The sequence below is a fragment of the Leptinotarsa decemlineata genome, unplaced genomic scaffold (assembly GCF_025532065.1).
Source record: "Leptinotarsa decemlineata unplaced genomic scaffold, Ldec_3_MD MMD2_tig00026282_RagTag_RagTag, whole genome shotgun sequence".
NCBI lineage: Eukaryota > Metazoa > Arthropoda > Insecta > Coleoptera > Chrysomelidae > Leptinotarsa > Leptinotarsa decemlineata.
Genome location: NW_027412668.1, coordinates 5,790,071 through 5,817,387, shown reverse-complemented (window position 1 = coordinate 5,817,387; position 27,317 = coordinate 5,790,071). Strand labels below are relative to the sequence as shown.

Here is a 27,317-nt window from a genome sequence, read left to right as displayed (position 1 = left end):
AACGTACCTGACTTTTTGTCCAATAATAGAAATAAATGATTTTCGGCCAAATATGTTACACTACTTTTCACTCACCCTCACTCGATATAGGAATATTAGATTTAAAAATTGTATTCCTATGGAGTTTTAAAAAAACTACTACCTTTCCGCTACAGGTCAAATTCTATAATAAATATTTTGTGCAGGCAACAATGAATGCAGATAAATAAAAATAGTTCACGATAAGGATTAAACGAAAAATGAGAATCACCAGATATCAACAATATCTGATACGTCCCCACTGTCGTCAGAGCATAGTGAACAAAAGGTTTGGTCTTGCTCCAAAGTTCATGTTGGTCTGACGTATGTATTTCCAAAGCCACCGATTAGGTCTTTCGGGGTTCCTACAAAAATGGAGAATCATGTGAAGAACCCACGGATTGAACGACATCTAGGTATTTCAATTCGAACGCCTTGCACAAGGATAACAAGGTTATCGTTGTTCCATCTATCTATTCTGATATTCATTCCCATAATGATTGGAGGTATTGTTTAGTCAGCCAATATCAGAAAATGTGAACATGCAAAATATTCTCTAAGATTTGAAATCAGCAGAAGACTAGAAAATTATATTTAGAATCGGTCAATAAATCGTCATATTCATGTGTTTACACTTCGACTAGAATGATTTTACTCCAAGTACTCGTAGATGAAATATTGTGTAAATTTGTATACGTTTGTTATTGTTATTCGGTGTAGATAATCCGACTCGAACAAACACTATGACCCTACTGAGCAAGCTAGTGTCATTCAATTGGCTGGAATATGGTGCAGGGCGTCCGGCAATATGGCGTATGACCATTTGTCTCACAGAAAACCACCTACGTTATTTTCTAGTCACATCGAATGATTTTATATTCCTGCGAAAAGCTATTTATCGAATGTCGTTTGAACGAATAGGTTCATTAATACTGTTGTCTAAATTGTACTCTGCTGTGGCGTAATTGACTGAATTGTTATCATAATTTGAAATAAAGAAACTGTGATAAATATTTACTTTCTGCTCGTCTCCAGTCGTCTTGATGAAAGTGCTACAGCAACAACTGAAAAAGCTCATGGCGCACCCCCTGTTAATTAAACCGACCCCCGGAGTGGCAACTTCTGAATTCCTAATAAAGACATTCGATACGATCGTCTATCGCAAGATTTTCGGGTGTAATTTTCGAGTAGCATTTCTGCGAGATAGTATATCACAAACTTAGAAGTAATAATCCGAAAGCTTTTAATTACTCTCAAGGTGGTTTCGTTATTAATCGTTTATTAACGGCGTTATTTTGTGGATATGAGAAATTACTGAGTAGCGCCGAACCAACATTAATCGATCGCCTAATTCTATTTCACGTTCGAATTTTAGCCCGTAAAGTGTGTCAAGCATCGAAAATCGGCAGAGTATACGGGATACTTATTATTAATAATATGCTAATATTTGAGTGAGTTTTTTTTGGCCCTTCAAATGTCTTTAAGGTCTTAACAACAGGGTCTTAACAATGATAACTTTGTTATGTTATGTTAGGACTTCTGCTTTTTATCTTATATTTGAATGACATAAACTTGTTATAAATGTGGAATTTGTAAATTTATTTGCAGATGATACACTATTGGCATGCTACGATATAAACTTAGATGAAGCTATTGATAAAATTTATGCCGCATTAAAGGATGGCAAATAAATTGAAATTTAATAAAATGGAAACTAAAGGAATGATTATGACAACAAAATATAAATGGAACAACCTGATTCAAATGAAATGAATCTACAAATCGATAATGAAAACATTGAAATTGTGTCATGTATCAAATATCTTGGATTCCAGTTAGATAATTTATTACTTTTTGGCAATCATCTCGATTATATATGCAAAAATATCCAAAAAACTATATTTCTTTGCAAGAATTTCTGGTAATTCATCCACTCAGTCTAAAATTACTGTATACAATGCGATTGTCCAACCACGTTTTGATTACTATGCTTCTATTATTTTCCTGTTTAATCTAAATGAAACATCTCAATTACAAAAACTTCAAAATCGCGGCATGCGAATTGTTCTAAAAGTGAATAGATTCTGTGAAATCGGAATCATGTTACAAACTTTACGGTGGCTACCAGTTTCTTTACGGTTGTATTACTTAACTATGACATTAATAAGTAATACGTATCACCTTCATATTTTTCTGAATTTATTAGTTTAAATTCAGAAGTGCACAAATATGCTACAAGAAATCATACTAATTTGCATGTATGCAGAACAAATAGGAGAAGTGCCATGAATTCTTTATTTTTTAAAGGGTTTGATACATACAATTAATTACCAAATGTAATTAAATCTAGTCCATCATTAAGTATTTTTTAAAAACCGTTAAAAAACCATCCATAATGCTAGATAGAATAATACTTGGTAAGATAATATTAATAAATATAGTATTTGTATGTTCTTTTCTTCTATTTACATTGTATTGGAGCTGCACCTATATTGCAATGTATTTTTTAATAGCATATGTTCAAACTAGAAATTTTGATTTTAAATTTCGAACTATATCTACATTTGGAGGTTTTTATAATGATTTTCAATTTCTATATTGTCAATAATATGTTTTATATAATATTGTATATTAGGGTTACCTATTTCTATAAATATATTTTCTTCTCTAGATATTTTTGTATCCGTCTGCATAAAAAGTACTCTTTGTTGTCCAACATAATTTTTATTTAACGAAAGTAAGTTTTTTGTGGAGTGAATAATAGCTTTTATCGAACGTCTATGAATATTTTCATCTTAAAATTATGAAAATTGTAATGGAGAAAGATAAATCTCTTCAGTTACTGCGTGAATTCAAAGTATTTTTTTCAAAAAAAGTTTTATTCATCAGTAAGTTGCCGTATTTATTAATTTCGCATATCAAAAAACACGTTAATATATCATACAGATACTTATCTTAATGTTACGGAGGCTAAATTCTGCCTCTAATAGCCTTATTTATCCAAAAATGTATTTGTTATGTACCTCCCACAACACATTACTCTGTCCAGCGACCATGTGAAATTGTCCCATTGTGCAAAATACTTCCTTCGATTCTGTGTTGCATTCAGGATGGACGAAATCTATTTCGTAATCAAGCAGTCGGCTTCGTGTTGGCGAAAGCAAAATTCGAAACAAAAGATAACTTTTACCGCACGGTCATTTTATTAGTATATTATTATAGTGGATGTAGGTACAGTTATTATTGTTCTCACTTGATTTATTTCACGGTGTTGAGATGAATTATTATTCACCATGATTGGTGTTTGTGTTCCACATTCCTTTATCGTTTATTATATGATTGGTTGCCGGTATTTACACTGTATTTGGAGCATTTTGGGATCGTGCGATCAATTTTTCATAGTTACCAATAAATCAAACGAATTGAGACGGCAAAAGCAATGATTTTAGAAAATACGCCAGGAGGTTTCTAGTCAAATTCGTATAATTATATTGTGAAAATATATGAAGGAAAAAGATATTAAGTTTCTCCAGCAAGAAAACACGTTGTGTCTCACTTCTTGTGAAACTAACAGAAGAAAGGGTACAATCCATAAGCTACAACTCGAGGGAGCTACATGAGTCTATATAACTTAAGGAAGATAACATTTAAACTTTAGTCGCAGACCCAGGACAGATATATCAACCTGCTAGGAACCTATGCGACTATATTTCAAGCGGAAATTCACGCAAATGAATTGTGTCCGGAGAAATTGGAAGAATCCAACCTCATACACACGTCAATGAAATATTCTCGGACCGTCAAGCGGCGTTGAAAGCTCTTGGCTCCTACCCAGCAACGTTTACAGTGGTAACCAATTGCAAAAATTGCATAAAACGACTATCCTTGATAGGAAAACTCAATAGATTGTCTCTGGTCTGTATGAATGGCCATACTGACCTGGAAGGCAATGAGACTGCTGACTCCCTCGTAAAGGAGAGTGCTGCAAGCAGCTTCATCGGACCAGATCCTGCCATTGGCATCGCTTTAAGCTTTGCCAAACAAAGATTGAACACCTGTATGGCAAGAAGCTTGATACCAGTTGCTGATCAGTTTGTATGGTGAGTGGTCTTTCAGGTCAGATGGTAAAAGTAAAGCTCTGCCAAACAGTTGCTGAACTACAGCAGGGATGAACTACGATGTCTAACAGGCCTTCTCAGAGGTCACTGTCATTTGAATCATCATATGCAGAGACTCGGACTGTCGAAAGACAGTGTGAATCGCCTCGGTTTGGAAAATGATGGAACAGCAGAGCACATACTTTGTGCCTGCCCCGCTGGGGACCGAATCAGATTTTCAGATTTTGGCGCCCATACAAACTGATCGGCACCGTTAAGAAGCTGGGTTTATTTGGTCGAGTGTGAATAGGTGTGAGCCACAATCAACCCTTGCGGGTTGCGATGGAGAATCGAATAGATCCACTCACTCACGCTTAACCTAACTATTTAAAGAGAAATTTCAAAAAATAAATGCTGGTATTGCATTAATTAAACGATCGATTCACAGATCTGCGATAAAAAAATTGTAGTGACTTTAACAGTATTTTGTGTGCAGATTACGGAAAAAATAGTACAAAAATTCTATCACTTATAGCTAAGTCACAAATTTCACCTGAAATTTTCTTATTAAATGTATGTTTCTGTATTATATAGCCTACATAAGCGGACTCAGCAGAAATTTTAGGGTCTAGTTTCCTATGTGAATGGGATAGCCGTGATAGGGAACAACACTATGTCAAGCAGGTGTGGCCAATAAGAAAGGGTCTTATTCCTGCAGTTAAAAATGTTGAAACACAAAGTTTACTGGATCCTAAAAAATCTTACTTCCACCACTCCATATCAAATTGGGGCTAATGAAACAGTTTGTGAAAGCATTAGACAAAGAAGGAGATTTTTTCAAGTATCTTTCTGAAAAGTTTCCTGGTCTATCCGATGCTAAACTAAAAGAAGGAGTCTTCGTTGGGCCTGACATAAGAAAACTTTTGAAAGATGAAAGCTTTGTCACTAAAATGGAAATGAAAGGAAAAAATACCTGGAATTCATTTAAACTTGTTATAATAGGCTTTCTTGGAAACAAGAAAGGCCCAAACTACAAAACTTTGGTTGCTGAATTGATACAAAACAACAAAATGTTGGGCTGCAACATGAGTGTCAAAGTCCATTTCCTTCACTCACATCTGGACTACTTTCCCGAAAATCTAGGAGCTGTAAGTGAGGAACAAGGAGAACGGTTCCATCACGACATAAAAGAAATGCAACGCAGATACCCAGGTCGGTGGAATGATAACATGATGGCAGACTACTGTTGGATGTTAAAAAGGGAAAATTCACAAGAACACAGCCGAAAAAGTACCAAAAGAAGTCGTTATTTTCAACACCTCGACACGTGTTTCGATCACCAAGTGATCATCTTCAAAGAGGAAGATTAAGTTTGGTGTTGGGAAAAAACTCCAGTAATATTCATTACTACACCACAGGTTCCCAACAGTGCATCATAAATAAAAACCAAAAGAAGCTTTGACGGAAAAAGAAAACGTTTTTACGAAGACTTATAATCACTTTGAAAACACTTGTGTATCACTATTATGCTTAGTTTAGCTATGTAGCATTGTTTTTTTGCTTTTACGTCATGTTAAAATAATAAAAATAAGTCCACAATTCCTCGTTTTTTTGTACTTTTTCAATTATTTCATCCTTATTTTGTAGGCAAACCTTACGTGATATATAAAAACAAATATCATTTTTTAAATCAGCGCAAAAAACTACATAGATAAAGATCAGTTGACGAAATCAAAACAATTTTTTAAAAAGTTTTTTTTGCAGACCTGTGATGATGTAATATCTTCACGAACGTCTAAATATCCCATATGATATTCTTTGAAAGACATTTTTTGTGGAAAAATCTATGTTTCTTGCTGGTTTTTTTGTTTATTTAATCTTCCACAACATGAAAAATAAACGAATGTAAATCAATAGAGAATCTGCCGAAGTGTGATAAGTGGTAAACTGAAAAGTTTCTGAAAATACGTGGACTATTCAAAAAATAAGGAGAGTCTTCAAATTTCGCGGGCTACGTATAGCATGTTTAGTTTGTTGGTGAGAGGCATGAAATTTAGAAGAGCTTTGCGTATCCGGCGATTTTCTGCTATCGAGAAAAACGTTCAGTATTGTGAAAAAACAGTTCATGGCTTTTGAATCAAAATAAATACACCTGCTCACTCGTCATTGCTAGTTCGTATTTTTTTTGGCAAAATCGGGACTTACTCAACAAACAACTCAAACTAAAATTATGTGAGGCGTTAATTATTTCGAAAGTTTCATATAAGGATAGCATGTATGGCCCTGCATTACTTCAATCTGATTCTCTCAGACTTCAACGAATCCAAAACAGTTGCCTTCGTTTTTCTTTTGGCATTCGAAAATACGACCACATATCACCAGTCATGAAGGAATCAGGTTGGCTGCAACTAGAGAAACTCAAGACACTGCACTTATTCCTTACAAACACTCACAAAGTGTTAATGACCGGAATGCCACATTATTTAATGAAAAAAATTGAATTCTTTGTCGAATATTAACAGCTTTTCCACTAGAAACAGGTCGGTGCTGGTCATTCCTGAACACAGGTCTTCTGTTTTTACTCGCAGCTTCTCATACAACGCAGCTGAATTCTACAATCTCCTGCACAGTGAATTCAGATCCTACACTTCGAAAAACTAAAAAAAGTCTCGAAGAGCATTTATTTGAGTAGTTCACTTTTCTCATGCTGAGCGTGGCTAATGCGTTTACACAAAAGATTTGGTGACTGAATAATAATCACTCTTTGAAAATGTATGCATGTAAATACTGTAATTTTCTTTTATTCCTTTCAAATTTCATTTTTCTCAAAGGTTGAGTACAAAAACAGCTTTGCCGACACTCCGCCCATTCACTTCGACATTTTTTGTATATTCTGTATGTTCTTTCTCCAGGTGAATAATTATTATTATTAAAAACAACACCGTTATCATGCCACAGCCACTGTATTCAACAAATTTGCACCCTGCGATTTTTTCCTGTTTCCAAAATTGAAGAGACACATGAAAGGATACCCCTATATGTTAGTCATTTTTGAAAGCAGATATTTGATTTCTGGTATAGGCATAGACCTTCATGGATCGCACTTTTCGCAATATTTAGCCTGAGTGAAAGCTCAAAATTCGAAATTTGATTTTTTTTGCAATTTTCATATTTAAGTCCGGTTTTCAATCGATGGTTCCGAATAAGTAGCTACAGAAATGATAAAATAGTCAGAATCAATTAGATAAATGTATTCATAATAAGTATTAGGTTTTTCATTCTTATTCCTACATTATAACGAATTGATTATTCTCGTAGCTTCTTCCAACGAAGACAAAATGACTCATTTAATATTCGAGCCTGTCGAAACGAAACGATTTTTTCCTCTTCACCGACGGCATTGAGCGAATTTGACAGTACGGCGTGTTTTTTCGAGAAACAAACAAGAAACACGAGACGGCTGTTTAGTTGCAGTTTTCTACATGACCGAACGTGAGGCGACGAATTTGATATAAAACACGAAATCTGATATGCGAAAATGGCCGGTAAATATTACAGTGTCATCAGACGAGGGACACAGTGAGAAAGAGACAGATGGAGCTGTATCCAATAAATGTAAACCGACGTTATATAGTCTAGTTAACAAGTGTCATTTTAACAAAAAGTTTGCCTGCAAGAGCTAAAATTTCAATTGGGGTGTCATTCAATGCGAATTCGAAAATTTTTCGAACAGAAACCTTTTATGAATTCCAGAACTTATTACCATTTAATTACAAAAAATGATTCAGTTGTTTGCAAATAGCTGAAAAACAATTTGAGATATTCAAAATTAAAAAAAAAGGATTCTTAGAGAGCCGTAAATTCACTGAAAAAAAAATCATACCACCTCCGACCTACTACACCGTTCATATTCATAAATTTAATTTAGAGGTGAAAGTTCTCCCCCACGCCTTGAAAATCAAACACTTCAATGAAAACTATAAATTTATTCAATTAATTATCAATGTTTAGTGGAAAAATGAATATTTTCTGGACGAATGAATTGAAAATATACTTTTACTTCAATTTTTTATTCAACTAGGTATACTTTTGTTGATTAAAAAAGTATGGTAAATTTCCCACTTTTTCATGAACAACCGGACTCATTACAAAATAAAAATGTGAACAAGTTTATAAAAAATGTCTTTTCAGTTATTTCCATTATTTCATTTTTCTGATTTGAAAGGGTTATATTTTTAGGAGTGATTAATTTTTTGATTAATTTTTCTATTTGTAGATTACAGAAATGGAATGCTTTATTCAAATAGGATACATCCTAATATACAACAATGTAATAATGTTAACAATAATATACATATAAACACAATAATAGAAAAAAAGATCTACTGATTTTTGTTAATAAGTGGTCCTACCTACGATAATTGAAAATACAAAAAAAAATAATACATAATGATTTAGTATCACCTTAATTGTCTCTTAAATGGTCTGATAGATTTCATTTGAACAGAATAAGACTGTTAGAAGACTTTACATTTTCAGGTAGACTGTTATACTTAATAAATCCTTTAAAAATTAATGTTTTAGTGTTGAACATTTTTGTTTGATTATTTACATACAAATTATTTTTTATTCTAGTATTATACTGATGGATTTGATCATTAAAAATTACAAATTTGTCAAAATATGAAGGTAGAAGGTTATGTAACATTTTGTAAATACAAACCATCGTTAAATATGTAAGCCTACTTTCTAGAGATAACCATTCTGGAGTATTTAACATTAAAGACATATGGGGTACTCCTGTCACATCTCAAAATAATTCTCATTCAGAATACAACAATTACTGTTAAATTTCAACCCCTATTGTTTAAAAAACTGTTGCATTGTTGAAAAGGTTTTTGAAACATTTTCTGAATCAAATCCTTATTGAAAATATTTGACATTTTTATGTGAAATCGTTTCTTGAAAGATATTTCAATTGCTAAAAATCTATTCAATTTTTTGAATTATTGAACCACTGTTCAAATCATTAATAACATACTTCTTTCATAAAACAAAACAATTTCTTATGAACAAATTGGTCATTAGTTCTTCATACAAGTATTGTTAGGTACATGTGTTTTCTTATATTTCAATCTTTTCAAAAAATTCAGCAATTACTAATGAATGCATAAGTTTACATTGACATTTCTGGGGTATTTCAACTTTCCACAAGCTGAAGAAATTAAAAGTTGTCATGAAGAACTTTATACAGACAGAGACATGACTTACCCAACAATATACTTTTAGCATATCTATGAAAATTTAAATATGTATTTTATTGTGTGTTTGTGTGTGTGATGAGTTCAAATAAAATTCCTAACAATACTTCAATATTTTCAAAATGCATTATACACTCTTCCTTATTTCTGAAGGTAAGTATTTGGTTAGTCTTAATAAGTTGTTTTTCTTTTTGTCTTACTATTTAATTTTATTTTTTTCACTTTTCCTTTATGTAATTTCTTGTTTACTAAATGAATTATCTTTTCCATATTATGTTCACAATTTTTCCTCTTCTAGTTTTTTTTCCTTCTTTTTTCTTTTTATTTTTTCCTTCCTTTTTTCAATTTTCCTCTTCTTTTTTATTTTAATCTTTGTTTTTTTCTTATCTTTACATTACACTATACAAACCGATTTACATTCGTTTGGAGCGTGGCAGAACGCGACTTATAAGCTAGCTGTTATTTCTGTTTTATTCCACAATATATAACTTCTGTCCATCCAACAAACAAAGTAACCTAAACAATGATAGATGCGTGATCAAAGCATGAACACCATGCAATCGACTGGCGGAATTCATTCAGGTATATCGCAACCGGGTCGGAGTGGTGAGTTACGTTTCAACGCCATATACGGTGCTTAAAAATTTTCATATACCCAGCCGTATATTATTAAAAAAAAATCAGTCGTTCCTCGGTGAGACTTTGTACAAGCAGCCTTGTCTGAGAGATTACGTGCACTATGCATGATAATGTTTAGGAGCACTGCTGTTTGGTTGGACAGAGTATAGAGTATACAAACTAACTGAAAAATGAAATTATATTTCTGAATTAACTTTTTTGATATATTCGAAGAAGAAATGAAAATATTTGTATTGTTTCTATTGACTAGAAGTTCTTCCAATCTTACTGGGTGGGTACGTCATACTTTCACTTTTTTATTTTTTTTACAGGTTATCAATATGTTCTTTACTTTCAACACATTCTAGAATTGAATGATCTAACGTACCGCTTTTTCCACAAGAGCAATTTGGATTTTGCTTGTCGCATTCTACAGATTGTTTGGATGAAGTTTCTATTCATTTCATATTTGCACCACGAAGCCCTTTGCGGTATCTCTTGAATTATCTGAATCTCTGCCCAGAAATTGATCCAGGTGCCATCTTAATTGTATTTTGGAATTCGTATGCGAGGTTTTTGATAAAATTGCACTTGTGAACCAGACTAAGAGCGGGAAAGAGAGAGATGTAGCTGTATCGAATAAATGCGAACCGACGCGACGTGATAATTGAAAGCATGTTTTCTCATTCGAAAACAATAGACTTGATTTCATTGTTTGGTGTTTATTTTCGTTTTGATAAATTCGCGCCGCGTCGAACTATACTACACTAATCATTATTATTAATGAAAGGCCGCGCGATACGTTATTATTTATTTATAAATCATTCTGACATTCTATACTTGATGATATCATTCCTAGTAGAGGACGTTTTCAATCGATATTAATTAACATGATACAGGGGCCGCAGCAAACTCGGAAAGGTTCATATTCGTGAGTGAAGGCGTCTCATCATAACCACTCACCACTTTCAAGGAGATAATTAGATGATTCTGCAACGATTGGAAGACGTCCGATGACCTTTCCGTGCAAAAGCTGCAGTAGATTCAATTTCCAGCACATCCCACGCATTCAAATTTACATTGATTTTGTCTCGTAACAAATTTACTTGGGATTAGAAAATGCTCAAAGGAATGATGAAACCACAAAAAATTACAACAATGACAAAACGTTTGAAACAACCTAATATAACGTTTGTTTGAAGGTGGTTGACAATGTTTCGTGGTGGAATCACACGTTAAAAGGTAAGACCTCGTTAGTCATTAGCTCGCTCAAGTTTCTCAACTTCTGAGAGTTGTCGTTCGTATGGGGGCGACAGCTGATTAACGGAAAAACAGATTTTAAACAGTTCGGACTTCCATTGTCTAATATAATATGAAACGATTTGAAATCCCTGAAAGAAACTGTAAAAAAATAAAAATAACAATTTTATTAAACAAAAAACTTGAATTACAAAGAAATAACATACAAGCAACAACAAAAAAATAAAATATTAATACAAGCTGAAAATAAAAAAAATTAAAATATTATTAACAAAAAATGAAAATTAAAAAACAATCGAAACGTCGTGACGTAACTTGGTTTGGAATCTTTTTTACACATACACAAACAATGTTTTCAAGAGGCATAGTTTCGAAGTTATTCTTCTGTACTTTCCGCTTCTGAAGGTTTCCTGTTATGCCGATTACAATCCCTTAAAAATGTTACTATCTATAACGAAAATTGATTTGAGTATAGAAATTGAGTTAATATTTCTACAGAGAATAGGCAGAATTCGTTGAAATATTTACCGAATTGGAAAATTTTCAACTTTATACGAATAGTTTTTTCAAGTTTTGTTTTCTTCAGTTCTAGAATTGAGTACAATTCAATTTTTGACATTTTTAATACATCAAAAACTGAATCAACCAAAATTAAAATATAATACTGAACAAACTTCTAATACTCGTTTTTGACATCTGGATATTCAATACTATATATTTCAGATAGTGAATTCCAATGGTTTCAACAATTTTTTAAAATATTCATCATCAGGTTGCGAAACTCGTGTCGAGAAATAGTATTTTGTTCTGGTGTGGAGAACGTGTTAATAGATTAAAAAAGTAATATTTTTAGGAGATACTATATGGGAAAAAAGCGTTTTTGCTTTTTACTTTTCCGTCTTTGAACAAAAAATGTGGGAAACTTTCAAAGAAAGGAAGAAAGCGTCTCCTCTCGAAACTACGAAGCTGATGACATAGTGTTTCATGTAAATAAAATTTTTATCAATAATCTTCCATATATCACATATATCCATATATTCCTCTGGAGTTCCTCAAGAGTATCTCCACAGACAGTAACTGTGGTATCGTCTGCAAACATTGTAAATTTTCCAACAGTTATGTGGTTGGTAAGAACAAACAGAAGAAAGATTGACAGTCCCAGTACTGATCCTTGTATGAACGAATGTTTGTAGTACAAATTGAATGGAAAAAAAGTATTTTTTTTCGTGTAATTCAATGTTTTTCCAATTTGCAGCTGAAAAAAACTTCTATCGAGTTTTCAATTAGTTATTTTCTTCCCCCTTCGCTTGGAAGATTCTCACGTATTGATGTTTAACGATGAAGAAATCCAAAAACGTTTTCCCAAAATATTTTCAATGGATCTCAAGAGTTATTTGTTCACCCCAATTCGTTCATGTGTGACTGTATCAATTATTCACTCAATCAATTTTGACAAAAAAATCCTTCATAGTTAATTAAAACCATAGAGAGAATATTCTTCTGAAACATAGTACCTACCTAATTATATTTAATTGTCATACCTCACTCATCTAGAAGCTATCATTAATAGCCAAAATTCCCAAAAAGAACCCGTACATTATTTCTTTTGTTAGGATATGATGTGTATTAAAATATGAGATGTATTATATGAGACTTCCGTCTTAACATACTGCGGTTAGTAATTTCATTTCAATTAGGTCCTAGACTTGATGGATGTTTTTGATCGACAAGTATGAAGTTCGATACTATTAGACCAAAACCAACAATGAATACTTCGTTAAGGAATTATTATTTCTTTACATTTTATTAGTTTGTTATGAATCCTGTATTTCCACTACTTTTTGCATTGTATCATATCCTTGCCTTCAGCTACACTATATTTTTCTTTTAATTTTTCTGATTTTTCAATTTTCTCTTGGATTCATATGTAATTTAAATATAGTGAAACATTTTTGCTAAGACAAGATGAAATAAGATATTATCTTTCCTGTTTATCTTGAAATTCAGTGTTACTATCTTCATTCGGGTTTGAAGGTCGTCGTAGTTTGGAACTGCATCCTGACGTTTCGCCAGCACGAGTGGCTGGCTTCTTCAGAGGTTTATTCATCTTGATGATTCACCGATGACCGGTGATTTCTAGTTCGTAGGTTGTATTTATGTTGACTTTCGTCTTTCTTGTTGATGCTTCGCTATTGGCCGAAGTGTTATTATCTGCTGCGTTACCGCCTCCTCTTTTCTGTTGTAGTTTTCTGTATGTTTATGGATTTCTATGGCTTCCCCTATACAAGCCGACTGTGGTATCCATGATCGGGTGCAAGTAGTTTCACATCTTCAAACAGTATCGTGTGGTCTCCTTCGCTAAGCGCGTGTCTGCTACTGCCGATTTGTCTATTTGACCTAATCTACAGTTTCTCCGATGTTCATTTAGCCTTGTACCCACGGATCTTTTGGTGGTACCGATATAAACTTTTCCACAGGTGCATGGTAAACGATATACCGCTGCAACTGATAGTGGATCTCTTGTCTTTCGTAGATCTCAGGCTCTGTTGTATTCTTCTGGTGGGCTTGAACGCTGTTTTTATTTTATGCTTCCCTACGAATTTTCCGTTACTGTCTGTAACCCTACGGATGTACGGTAGAAATGCAAATGCAACCGTTTGATATTTCCCCGATTTTGACTTGTCAAAAGTGAGGAATTATCAACACCTTGACTGAACGTGTTCGTAGAATATGCGAACCGGAACACCTAGAAGAAGAATTGGAGCATCTTCAAGTGACTTTAAGATCGAATGGATACAGTGTAACCGAGATCAACAAGGCCATGAAACTGAAAACTTCCACAAGTCAAAATAGTGAGAATACTCAAACGGTAGAACGTTCATTTCTATCGTACATCCCTAGGGTTACAGACAGAATCAGAAAAATTCCTTTCATTTCGAGTATAATATATACCATTAACAGACTCCAATTTTTCAAGTTCATATAAATTTCCAGAAGCCGAAGAGATCATAAAAGATGAAATGGTTTTCGCGACAGCATTTACATAAAAGCGTACCCAATAATCTATGGTACATTCTCATCGATCAGAAGAACAACAATTCTTCGTTTTTGGGGTAAGATGAAAAATTACTCATGATTTCATGAGCTGAGTGTGATGTGGTATAAATCATGAAAACCATAATGCTTGTTGAAGAAGTATATCTGTCATTTGTTTTGTCAATTTGCTACAGGTTTCCTAAGATCTGTTTAAAAAAATCTGTTTTTCCGTTAATCAGCTGTCGTCCCATCCGAACGACAAATCTCAGAAGTTGAGAAACTTGTGCGAGCTAAGGACTAACGAGGTCTTACCTTTTAACGTGTGATCGGTAACACGGAAGATAGTTAGGCAAATTTGAAAAGATTGAAGGTCATGCAGTTTTACAATCTTTGAAGCAGACAGTTTGAACAGATTGATCTGCCAAAGCCAGTGGAGTATATTCAACGATATCTTCACACACCACCCTACTAGAACACGAGTCCAATTTTTCTTAGGTATTGCAGACATCCATATCTTTCTCCATTGTTCAGGAAACATGATTACCTGTTCTTAGAGATGTCATTTGATTTACACCCAGAGACGCATTTTTTATTGAATGTTAGAATTTTTATCAAAAATCAAAATGAATACATTTTGAAATTCTTTCGTTTTCAACGATCTTCAACACTCAACTATATGGCTGAACAATAATTTTGAATCCCTTACAAACTCATATATTATCAATAACAAAGGCGCGAGACTATGGAAAATCTATTTAATTTGTCATTGATATTAACCTGACTTTCAAAACATAGGACCCCCTTCATTTCTTACCACGGTTAGTTGTTACTGAAACGCTAATAGTCATATCGCTGGATATGGTCAACTGGACCACAATAAACTAGAACCTGATTGCTTAGACGTTCGATTTCTAGAAGTTTCTCCTATCTCCCTCTGCCTCACACACTCTACATCAATGTGTTTTCTCCCTCATAACCCATTCATTACGTTTTTTTTTTCAATCCGCCCTATAGACGGACTCGCTTGCATGTCAGTAAAGAAACCCATAGCGGGCGGTGGCGTAACTTCTCTCTCTTTCTCCCTTTCACGCTCTTTTGCGCTCCTTTCACATTATGCACCACTTTCAATTAACGCGTATAAGGTTCTAAAACACTTTTATAATTTTTTTATTATCGCTCAGGACGGGTTTCGATTGTGTTCAGCCGTTCGTAATGTGTGAAAAATAATATAGCCAGATGGCGTATTGCTTACATCAACTGTAAGGCCCGTAAAAATAAAATATTTCCACAGGGTCGGCTCCAGCATTTTTGGAGGCCGGAGAAAGGTTCCGGAATTTTGAACATCTGAAAACAATAACTTCAAATGTGTACATTATATGAAATGAAAAATGAAATCGACAACGTTAGAAGTTCGGACTTCAAAATAGCAGAACTGTCCAAGCAGTCCAAAGTTCATAAGGTTCATACAAAGGAACACTGATTTGAAAACAAATTCAAAGACGCTGCGTACATATTGAACAACGAACGTTCAATCTGATTAGCGTTGAGATCCGAAGGAGTAAAATTGATAGAAAAAATCAGGGAAAAAATATAGGATTATATATGGATAAGTAAACAAAAATGTTCGAGTTGTTCAGATAAAATTATGAAGTTGCATAGTTATTTTTCTCCCCATTCCATTCAATTCGAATATATCATTCCTATAAAAGAACAGTAACAGTGTATTATTTCAGTTAGGATTCATATGTGAAATACATAACAGTAGAATTTTAAAAGTCATCCTGATATTGATGAGATGATCTGCTTAGATTCTGTCGAAATGTTACATGTGCTATCAAAAATGTCACTGAGAAAACTACACTATTTTATCAAGATTATCATCTATTTACCTTTTCTGCTTAAACAGCGGACAAAGTTTTGAGTCCTGAATTCAAACATACATTTGGAGTTTTTTTTCATAATATTTGCATCACAAATCTATCAGTCAATGGATTTTGTTAGTAATTTATTTTTAATTTACTGTTTAGTGAAAATCCCACAATGGGGTGTTTCTTCAATATGGATTTTTTTCATCAAAAGTATCGGCCAATTCCATTAGAGAAATTCAATGATTCAGAACATTTTTTTCGAGTTGTTTCGGAGAATATGAAAATAAAGCTTACACTTATAGTATTTGTTGAACTAATCACAAATTCTAGTAAATTCGTGTACATGATAAAAAAAATGAATCCAGTCATAACATTTCCAAAGTTAGTGAACGAATAAATACATCGAAAATGATTCATCCTATTCACTATAAACAAAACAAACAAAAGCATAAAATAAAATTTTATAACCGTATCTTTATCAAAGTCTAAACATTGTCGACATGAATACAAGCTAATATTTTTTTAATCGCAATCATCGCTTTGTTATTCAAAACGTAGCTACGTTGTGTGCAGAATGATATGCAAGCCCCTTTGATTATACTGAATTTCAGTAAGTATATCATTGATAGTGTTCTAGAAATGCTCCTAGGTCTTCGTGATTTTCCCAATGGTTGACTTTTTTGAAAATTTTCAGATATGAAAATTATTTGAATGTCAGTATGAAAAACAACTATGAACCCGGATGTAAATTATTGAGAAACCAAATTAAGCCTTTCTCTTATAATAATCAGTCAAATTAGTACACCTTCCGTAAAGTTACTTTCTATTTTTTCTATATTCCTCAAAAAATATGAAAAATTGTAGAACAATAATCCTGCTTTTCAATTCACAGTCGATCAATGCATCTCATTTCTTTTAAGTTCAGTTTTTTGGTATATTCAGAGTTTTTTCGGCAGAAGTTATGTTATTTTGGATAGGTACATTGACAGTATAGAACGACCAGATTATTCTCCCGACTTAGCTCCGCTCGATTAATTCGGAAAATTGCTACATTTTCTTCTATAAAGATGGGGAAGTGGAAAGCCGAAACCTTTCTTTCACAAAACGTGAATCTATTGAAAATATATTCCTTCAAAACAAGATTTCTATGGCTGGGATTGAATCAAATAAGCGAATGAATGTCATTACGTACTGTCATCGATGACATTAGTAGATTGAACTCATTCGTGACCTTAAATTGAGTGCTTCATCTTGTAATCTTATCCAGATTGATGCTGAAGGAGCAATAAAACAAGTGTCTTATTCCGAAACATCGATGTCGTCATTGGGAATGACAGTGATGCATCTTAGTGAAACCTCTTTCGTAAGCAAAATTGTGTAGCAATCCTGTGAGTGATATCTGATTCAATTCCATAACGAATATTTGGAGTACAAATTGAATAGGAAAAAGTTAGGACAGGACTTAGAAAGCTGGAGACCCTGGGGCAACGGAAGAGTGGAGGCCCCCTTTTTTTTATAAAAGTTGAATTTTGTGCAAGTATTCCTAGTAGAAATGCAAAAAAAATTGGGAGGAAATATTGGACATTTTTTAATTTTTATTGTGGGAGAGCTTCTCTTGTGAGGACCCTGGGGCGGTAGCTCCGCCTGACCACCCCCGGCCATGTCTGTACATCTTCGTAAAGATTTGAAATAATTTGTTTTCTTTTCTTCTTTGGAAGATTCGCACATTTTTTTGTATAAAGATGGAGAATCAGAATGCCAAAACTTTTCTTTCTTAAAAAAAAATATATCTTCCAATTTAGAGCTTGTATGTAATATGAATTGTGTAATATAATAGATTGATGGGTTTCAACTGATTTAAGTTTTTGTTTAACTGTCAAAAATGGAGTCAAATCTGAGACAGTAAAGACGTCTTCGCATGCCGCTGACAATTCATCGGTCTCCGGGGTTCCCTTTTATCCCGAAGCCCGGTCCTGTTCATTCTCTCGCCTGCATACCGCGATTCGGCCCTTTGATGCCTCTCTCAACGAGTCGCGATACCCCTTTTTCGCGTGAGGCGAAAACCGTCTTTGTCCAACATTTGTTTTTTCACACCCCGTCCGTATATTTGAGAAGTGTATTACGATAGGTTTTTGTGTTGGGCGCGATTGGAGGAAATTGAAGTGTATTGTGTGTCTGTAGGTCGGCAACGACGGGAGACACCTGTGCTTCGATTCATTCATTGTACATTTTTTTTGTTATTGTTTGTTGCGCGATTGTTTTTCAACGATATGGGAATTGGAGTGACGGTATTGACTTCATTTTTGACTGCAATTTTCGCTTATTTTTTCTGGGGAAAGCGGAATAATCTAGTTACAAAAGAATCCATATCATGTGCTTGGGACCGTAGCAATACATCTCCAATCAAAAATCTGGTGAAACCCCTTTTATTTTGAAGTACGAATAAAAATAATTTATTTTCATGTTATGCTGACCGTGGTATGCGTTTTTGTCTGGCGTTTCTTCTACAACTGCGGTAAACATTAACATAGGTGCAAATGAAAGCCAAAAAATAGTTTTGACTCAACAATGGATACTTGGTGTGTTCGGTTTCAAAAATCTGAAGCCGAGCGAGATTTGAGCAGATTTGATACCACAGAGATCACCGAGACAACGGAGCGACATATATTCAACAAACGCTCGATTCTATCTGAATGATGATACGAGGGTTTGCCTTTTATATTTCGGGATTAGAGAACAAACACGAATATCAATCATCGAAAATCACTTTATTGTTTTTCAAAATATTCCCCATGAAGATCTATACATTTTTGCATGCGTTTTAACCAATTGTCGAAGCACTTTTGCCACTCTGATTGAGGTCCGAAACATGCATTCTGAATGCAGCAACCGCTTCTTCAGGTGTCAAAAAACGTTGACCTCTCAGTTTATTTTTTACGTGCGAGAATAAAAAGAAGTCATTCGGTGCCAAGTCAGGACTTTACGACGGATGATTCATCAAATCGATGTTTTGGGTGCTCAAAAATGCAGTTGTTTGAGCCGATGTGTGAGAGCTCGCATTGTCATGGTGAAGAGTGATCCGTTTTCCTAATTTCTTGGAAGACAACTGGCAAACAAATGGTTGTGTACCACTGTTCTGCGTTGTTCTAGTGGTACGGTTGCGACATGTCCAGTTTTTTCGAAAAAACAGGCGATCATTTGCTTGGAAGTGCTTCGTGCGCGAACAATTTTTGTTAGATCTGGCTCATCTTAAACACCCATACAGTCGACTGCTGTTTACTTTCGGGCTCATACGCGTAAATCCACGGTTCATCACCTGTCACGATGTCATAGACGTGTTTCGAAGCACCGCGATCGTGTTTTTTGAGCATTTCCTTCGACCAATCAACACGAGCTTTTATTGTGTGGGATCCAACGCGAACAAATTTTTTTGACAGTCAAATGTTTATGCAATATTGAATGTATGCTGGTCCCACTGAGGCCTAAGGTGGTCTCAATCTCACGATAGGTCACATGACGATCTTGCAATGGTTTTCGGAACAACAACTGATTTTGGACGAACTTCACGAAATTCGTCTTGGACTGAACTACGACCACGATTGAATTCACCATACCATCGATAAACACTGGTCCTTGATGGAGCTTCATCGCCAAAAATTGAATTAAGTTCATACATACACTGTTGCTGAGTAAATCCACGTCAAAAGTTGTGAAAAATAATCGCACGAAAATGTTCACGATTCAATTCCATTTTTAGGCCGAGATGAATCTTTCAAGTTATTGTAAACAACACAAATACCGCGCGTATGTACGTATAAGCTCAAAAATGTCCAACTTTACGATAGAGCTGTCAGTTGCCAGATTGCAACACTAGAGTTGCCAAATCCCGAAACATAAAAGGCAACCTAAGAAGAGAATTTCGACCACGCCACTGAAGATGGCTGTCGCACCTGCAGTTGAAACGTTTGGAGATTATACTCAAAGAAGACCGCAGCAAAACCCGGAAACCAACCGAAACATTGACGCCAGCCTTGAAAGCACAGGATTTTGAATTACTTTTGGGGAAATTTACGAAAAACTTTACTTAAAGTTACATAATATGTGCAAAATTACTCCAATTCATATTCTATTGTTTTATCATTATTTGTGAGAAAACACACGAGTTCGCGAGTTCTTATCCATTAGAATGATTTTTTTACATGATTTATTATGGACGGTCTTAATTATACAGTAACTGTTGTAATTTCACATCACATTACGCTGGTTATTCGTGGACAACGTAATGCTCTGTGAATTTACACATTTTTTTACAGTGAATATGCCAGACAGAGGTTTTTTTTATCTGTGATCACATTTTATCGTTTATTTTGCAGTTTTTTAGGAAGATGCATGATATCGACTAAAATATCACAGACCCAGAGGCGGAACCCCCGCGTCGTGCCCAGCCACAAGGTCAAGCAATTACCGAGTGTTTCATTAGAAAATCCGTAGGACATCGTTCATTAACCGAAAACGGCGAGATAAATAAATTTCAGCGGCGAGTATCGGAAGAAAATGTCAAACGACGCAGCCTCTATTAAAACCGTACGAAAGTCGTAACTCAGAGTACAACTAAAGATCGTTAACTTTACACTGGGAGTGATTAATGGCCGATGGTGGTCGAAAATGCAGTACTACGCGAAAATAACGTTTAGACGGGACGCAAGCGATCAGCTGTCTTGAGTTGTTGGATGAGACCGGCAACAATTTCGGTTGTCTCGTTGCATTCGCTAAATGATATAATATGCCGATTAAAAAACGTATTCGAGAGATAACTCATATTTCGATAGATTTAAAATCGATGTATACAAATTTATTACTTGAATTACATGAAGGTTTAAGAAAACGAAACGTTTGTTTGGTACGTAAAGTGTTTGGTACTAAAGGGATTATGCTCCGACTAATACCAAATGAGTTAACAAACATATTCTAAATTTCACCTACTTACGACATCTTTTTAATCAGTTCTCGGTTCAAAATGAAGTGACGAACACTTCCATCCACATATAATTATTTGAAAATGAATCATTTTTAGCGATATTCTTCGAAATCGAAACAAAACTTCTGTATAATCTGAAACACCACGACAAATGTCTCTTCCTTGACTCGGAATTTTAGACAGTAAGAGCCTGAAATAGGCACCCCGTAGCACCCTGTAAATCACCTACTATCACTTACTGAATAAGTAAAATTTTTTTATATAAATTGTTATTATTTATGATTGTCAGTAACATCAATAAAGTTGACTAGCAGAATTTGTATTTTTTCAAATGATGAAAAGTATCAATAAAAATTATATCAAATCATAACCGGATCGCGGGCGAAAAAAATTGTAATATTTGATTGGGTAGATACAAATGAAGTTATATGTATTTGAACAACGAACAAACCCTAACACTGAAACATAACTTTGTTTACCGGTGAAAATATCATAATGAAGTGTTTTACATGAATATATTTTTAGTTAACATTTAAACATAAAGGCTTTGAACAATCACAGAAATGAAACAATTAAATCAGCGGAGTTATTGCCACACTCCGATGCAACACAATCAAAACGCTGACATCTTAAAACTATTTCTTCAACTTCAGCGATTTCTATTCTAACAATGTAGCCTTCAACTCGTACTTTAGAGTTCAGGAGTCATTTAAGTTCTAACTCTGTAAGTGAATTCTAGATGATTTCTAGGCTTGCCACTTATTTCTATATACTTGTTTGCTTTCAAATTCCTAACCTCAGTATCTGTGAAATCCAGATTAGATTTATAACAATTAAAAAGTATTGTGGAATCAACAACGAGTAGATTTCGAATCCTACTTTTTTCAAAACCCTCGACTGCTATGAAAATAGATACGAAAACTGTGAAAAAAAAAAAAAAAATAATGTCATACTTAGACGCCCTGTGTGTTATGTCCGAAGGGACTGAATGAACAGGTGGTAACATTGCCTGGGTGAAGGATGAAATTTTGAAAGAGTCGTCTCTGTGTATGATATTTATTTGAAAGCGGGTTAAATAAAATTAATCTTTGAATTTGGTAATTTAATTATAGAGGATTCTGGTACAACAATTTTTTGTAGTACTGTTCTGCCAAGTGAAAGCAAAAGAACTAGTAAAAGTGAAACCTAGGTCTGAGGTAGCTGCTGCTGAAGACTGCCAGAGATTCGGATCTCAAGAATCAGAGGAGTCTAGATGGAGTTCCTTTGGAGTCTTTGAGTTCCCCTGATGGTTTCTGGAAATAGTATTTCAATCGGGAGTTGTGAGGTTTCATTTGTGAGGGTAAGACCCTGTATTTTGTTACTTGAAGCAACCATTAGGAAGTGCAGAACATTTCAGAAATTGGACATTCAGATTTCTTGATACAGTAACGGTTTAAATTCTATGGAACTCATAAAAAAATGTCAAGATCTCCTTTCACCGTATTTGTCGAAACTAATGAATATGTCTGTCGAAAATGGCAAATTTCCCACTGCCTTGAAGGTGTCGAAGACAATACCTGTTTACAAAAAAGGTGATCCAGAAAATATTGACAATTATAGGGGAATAGCGGTGCTCAGTCCCTTTTCAAAAATTTTCGAACGAGCCATGTATGAGAGACTTTCAGATTACTTGAAAAAATTTGATTTGCTAACTACCCATCAGTATGGATTTCGAGAAAAGAGATCGACTGAGAGTGCTACGTCAAAATTGGTGCAATACATATATGATGAAATGGATGTAAATAATTATGTGGTAGGAATATTTTTTGATTTGTCCCGTGCTTTTGACGCGATAAATCTAGACATTTTAGAAACTAAACTCAATGTCCTGGGTATTAGAGATCGGGCAAATAAGTGGATAATGTCATTTGTAAGGCATCGGCAAATTTTTATCAAAATTGAAAGGGAACTTTCCAAAGGAGAAGTTATTGATATTGGAACCCCCCAGGGTAGTATCCTTGGACCACTTCTTTTTCTCTTATATGTGAACGACTTACCAAACTTCATAGAAGGAGGCAGGTTGTTCATGTATGCTGATGACACCTCGATGGTGATTACTGGCCACACACTGGAGGAAATTTCTATCAAAACCGACAATGTTGTCAAACAATTTCTTTGGTGGTGCGACAATAACCGTCTAATTCTCAATTCGGAAAAAACTAAAATTATGCAATTTTCCACAAATCCTAGGTCACTGTCCAATAATATATCAATCAAAATAGATAATTTTATGGTCACTACCAGCCCGACCAATACCTTTCTCGGCATAATTATTGATGAAAAATTTATGTGGTCTGATCAAATCAACAGCGTATGTCAGAGATTGAACAAATCGTTTTTTGCCCTATATTCACTTAAATCAACCTTGAACAGATCATCCCTGCTAAACGTTTATTACGCCTTAGCCTACTCAGCTATTAGCTATAATACCACCACATGGGGACAAGCTACAGAACGGAACCGGGTATTCATGATCCAGAAACGCATTATTCGATTAATATATAGCCTGGAATACCGTGAATCGTGTAGACCAACTTTTAAATCTCAAAAAATTCTTACCGTAACAGGTATATATTTATTCAAATTATTGATAGACACACATAGGAATATCATCAACCTACAAAAAAATTCAGATCTTCATCAATACTCTACGAGAAAACAGGAGAATATACATCTCAGAAGCTTCAAGCACCTCTCGTATAAAAAATCACCAGAGTGGGTAGGAAGTTACTTTTATAACCTGCTGCCGAAGGAAATAAAAAATACCACCGTTAACAGATTCAAAAAGCTTGTAAAAACTCTACTGGCTGACAATTCGCTTTATAATATTCAAGAATTCGTAGATCTTCTAAATGTTAATAAATAGTAATTTTGCATTCAAATCTGGGTGAGAATACTTGTTTATTGTACTGTTTCTTTAACATTTTTATATCATTAATTCTATTTTTTTTATTTTTTTTATTTTATTTTTATTTTTTCAATATAATGTTAGATTTTAAAGATTGTATCCGGTTGTATCCGATGATTGTAACTAACGAACCTACACTTATGTGGCTAATGAGGTAATACAATTATCTATCTATCTATCTATCTATCAAAGGGACAGTATTTCTGTAAACTTCTGTAAATGATGCCCGAATGAGAGCTTTCAATTTGGTAACCCTTTTGCGGCACTTATGACTGAATTTCTATAAAAAAACAAAAACTGACCTGCACCCTTGTCTCAGCAAATCAAGAGTTAGTCATTCCAATTGAGCACAGGTAGAACCCAAAACTGATCGCGAATAAATCATCGAAAGACGACAAGAAGACATCCAGTATAAACCGAAACTATTAAATGAAAATAAACCTCATCTCCTCTATATCGGAAATATTTCCTCCGATATTTAATTAATGCCATGATTGATATGTGACGGGTACAGTGCCGGCATCAAAGTGTTCCGCACTGAATATAATTACCAAATAATAATTGTCATCGGAGCCAAAGTATAATGCCTACCTGTTATAGGCTGAAAATTGAATTCGAAACCTATTACAAGTTATTAAATCTGTGTTAGTTTTATAACAAAAATTAGTAGCGATCCGTTTACATAATTTCACATGCAAATACAGTGACGTAATGAAACAAAAAAGGAGCAATTTGAGATTGGGGTCGATAGAGTCGATTTATGCCAAGACGATTATGGATTATGGCTTATTAGGTTTCAAGTACACAATTCATATGTTGATATGTGATTTTAATAAACGTGTCATTATATTCTATGTGTTTTCACCTTTCAGCTGTGAGGATCCCGGAGAGTCTATTCTGGGTACTCCTCTTTGTAATAATGCCTTTTTGTAAAAATATCGATTTGAAAGTACAATTATTGAAGACACAATGTTCCAATACATGAAAAGAGTACCCAAATGACCAAACTCGTATTTTTCAACAACAGGATTTCATTGTTCAAATCTATCGTGCCTTGACATGCGACCCCAGATCTCGCACCCGAGATGCGTCACCTGTATGTCCCGTATTATTAAGAGCAGATAGTTGTTGGTTCACAGATGAATCAAAAACACCTCCCGGTTCTGGTGCAGATGTCTTCAGTCGCAGACCCTTGACAGAGATATCAACCTGCCTAGGAACCTATGCAACTGTATTTCAAGCGGAAAATTACGCTATGTCTAAGATGTCTAAGAATCCAACCTCATACACAAGTCAATAAAAATATTCTCGGACAGTCAAGCGGCGTTGGAAGCTCTTGGCTCCCACCCAGTAACGTTTACATTGGTAACAAATTGCAAAAAACGACTATCCAGTAGATTGTCTCTGGTCTGTATTCATGGCCATACTGACCTGGAAGGCAATGAGACTGCTTGCAAAGGAGAGGGCTGCAAGCAAGATTTATGGACATCTGGAAGAATCTTCCATGATTGGCTCAGCTTTCGAAGCTTGATACCAAACAGTTGTTGGACTACAGTAGGGATGAACTACGATGTCTAACAGGTCATCGTCATTTAAGTCATCATATACAGAGACTAGAACTGTCGGAAGACAGTGTGTGTCGCCTCTGTTTGAAAAATGATGGAACAGCAGAGCATATACTTTGTGCCTTCCCCGCTGAGGACCGAATAAGGTTTTTAGAGTTCTGCAGAGCCGTACTCTTACCATCTGACCTGAGAGACCACTCACCATACAAACTAATCGGCATCGTTAAGAAGTGAGGTAACTTTGTATCTATTTTGATAGCCAAAAAGAAAAACCTATTGGCGAAAGTTTCGGCCAAAACAAATATTCTGAAAATGTAATCGAGAACTGGGAGAATGTTATAGAACAATGTTTGAGTCTATCCACGTCTTCATCACTTAAACCACATTTTCTTCTTCTATGGAAAATCACTTTTTCAAAAAGAGTATTATTGGCACCATCAGGAGTTGATAAAGATACACTTTATTATCTGATAATGCTAGATGGCTAGTGAACTGTGCCAACAAACAGTGTGTTTGTTCTGGTGTGGGAAAAGTATTTGAGAATTATTAAAATAGGAATACAAATTAAAAGTTATGAACACAAAGTTGACCAACAAATGAAGTGTACTAGGTCAGAATGTAAAATAAAAACATCAACAACTTTAACCACACTGTATGTTATGTGTCAGATCCTGTTTTAACTATCACAAAATTCAGTTATTACACCAATAAAACCGATAACAAACTCAATTTATTGTTTGATTTATCTTTTAACGATATTTATATCTAATAGAATAACGTCATTTATTAATCAATGTATTTATCAGTACGATTACCAGGAAAAGTGACCTGCTCTGCTGAGTACAATTAATCATTTGAGGTTCAAATCGGGTTGACATTTCATTTAGGTGTTCAGGGTTGCTTCGGTAAATTCTAATACAGTTGAGGTGTACACAATTCAGAAATGAATTTTTACTTTTTATTGGAGAAAAAGGTGGAAGGTTCATAGAAAATACAATTCTTGATATTCAAAATAATCACGATAGTTTTCCAAATTGAAACTGTATTCAAAATGCGGACATTGAACAAGTAATATAGTAACAGTAAAGGTTTCTCGAGGGGTATTGTAGATGATATTATGAGGAAGAAAAAGTTTCGGCCAGGTATGAAAGAAATCTCGACTTTTAGAAACGACGAAAACCAATCCGATCTTGATATTGAATGAAAACTTTCCTGCCCATTTCAATTAGACAAACTTTGAAAAAGATACGATATCAGCATTGATAACATCAGTATTATATATCTATATCGTTTTCTTCATCATATCATCATGGTAACAAATTTTTTGGATATGCTTGTTTTAAAAAGTGAATAAAGTGATGAACATACCCGTCAAAATGTTTTTAAACTGCCTTCTTTGGAAATCATAATTAGAACTACAGCCCCGTGTTGAAATTGATAACAGTCCAGTCAGTGACCTTTTCCCGTATACATTTTTTAGATTTAGGTTTTACTTACCCTCTACTTCAGAGTTGACCCTGTGCCGGGGGATGTTTTTACCCTGGGGGTGGAAGATGTTTCATTGAAATCAAGTCCGGGAATGGATAGACTGACTAAGTCCTAGCAACTGTTGTTCTATGGAGTTTTACCTGAAAGTCAATATTACTCGATTTAATTTTCAACCAATAAA

The 27,317-nt window shown here is 34.5% G+C and overlaps 1 protein-coding gene across 1 annotated transcript in view; it reads right to left on the bottom strand.

Annotated features, from left to right (window-relative positions):
* The window catches only part of LOC111506181 (ephrin-A1), a 357,598-nt gene that overhangs the window by 60,544 nt on the left and 269,737 nt on the right, over window positions 1–27,317 (bottom strand). The window contains 1 exon segment of the mRNA XM_074179692.1: window positions 27,146–27,276. The gene's annotated coding sequence lies outside the window, so the exon portion shown is untranslated.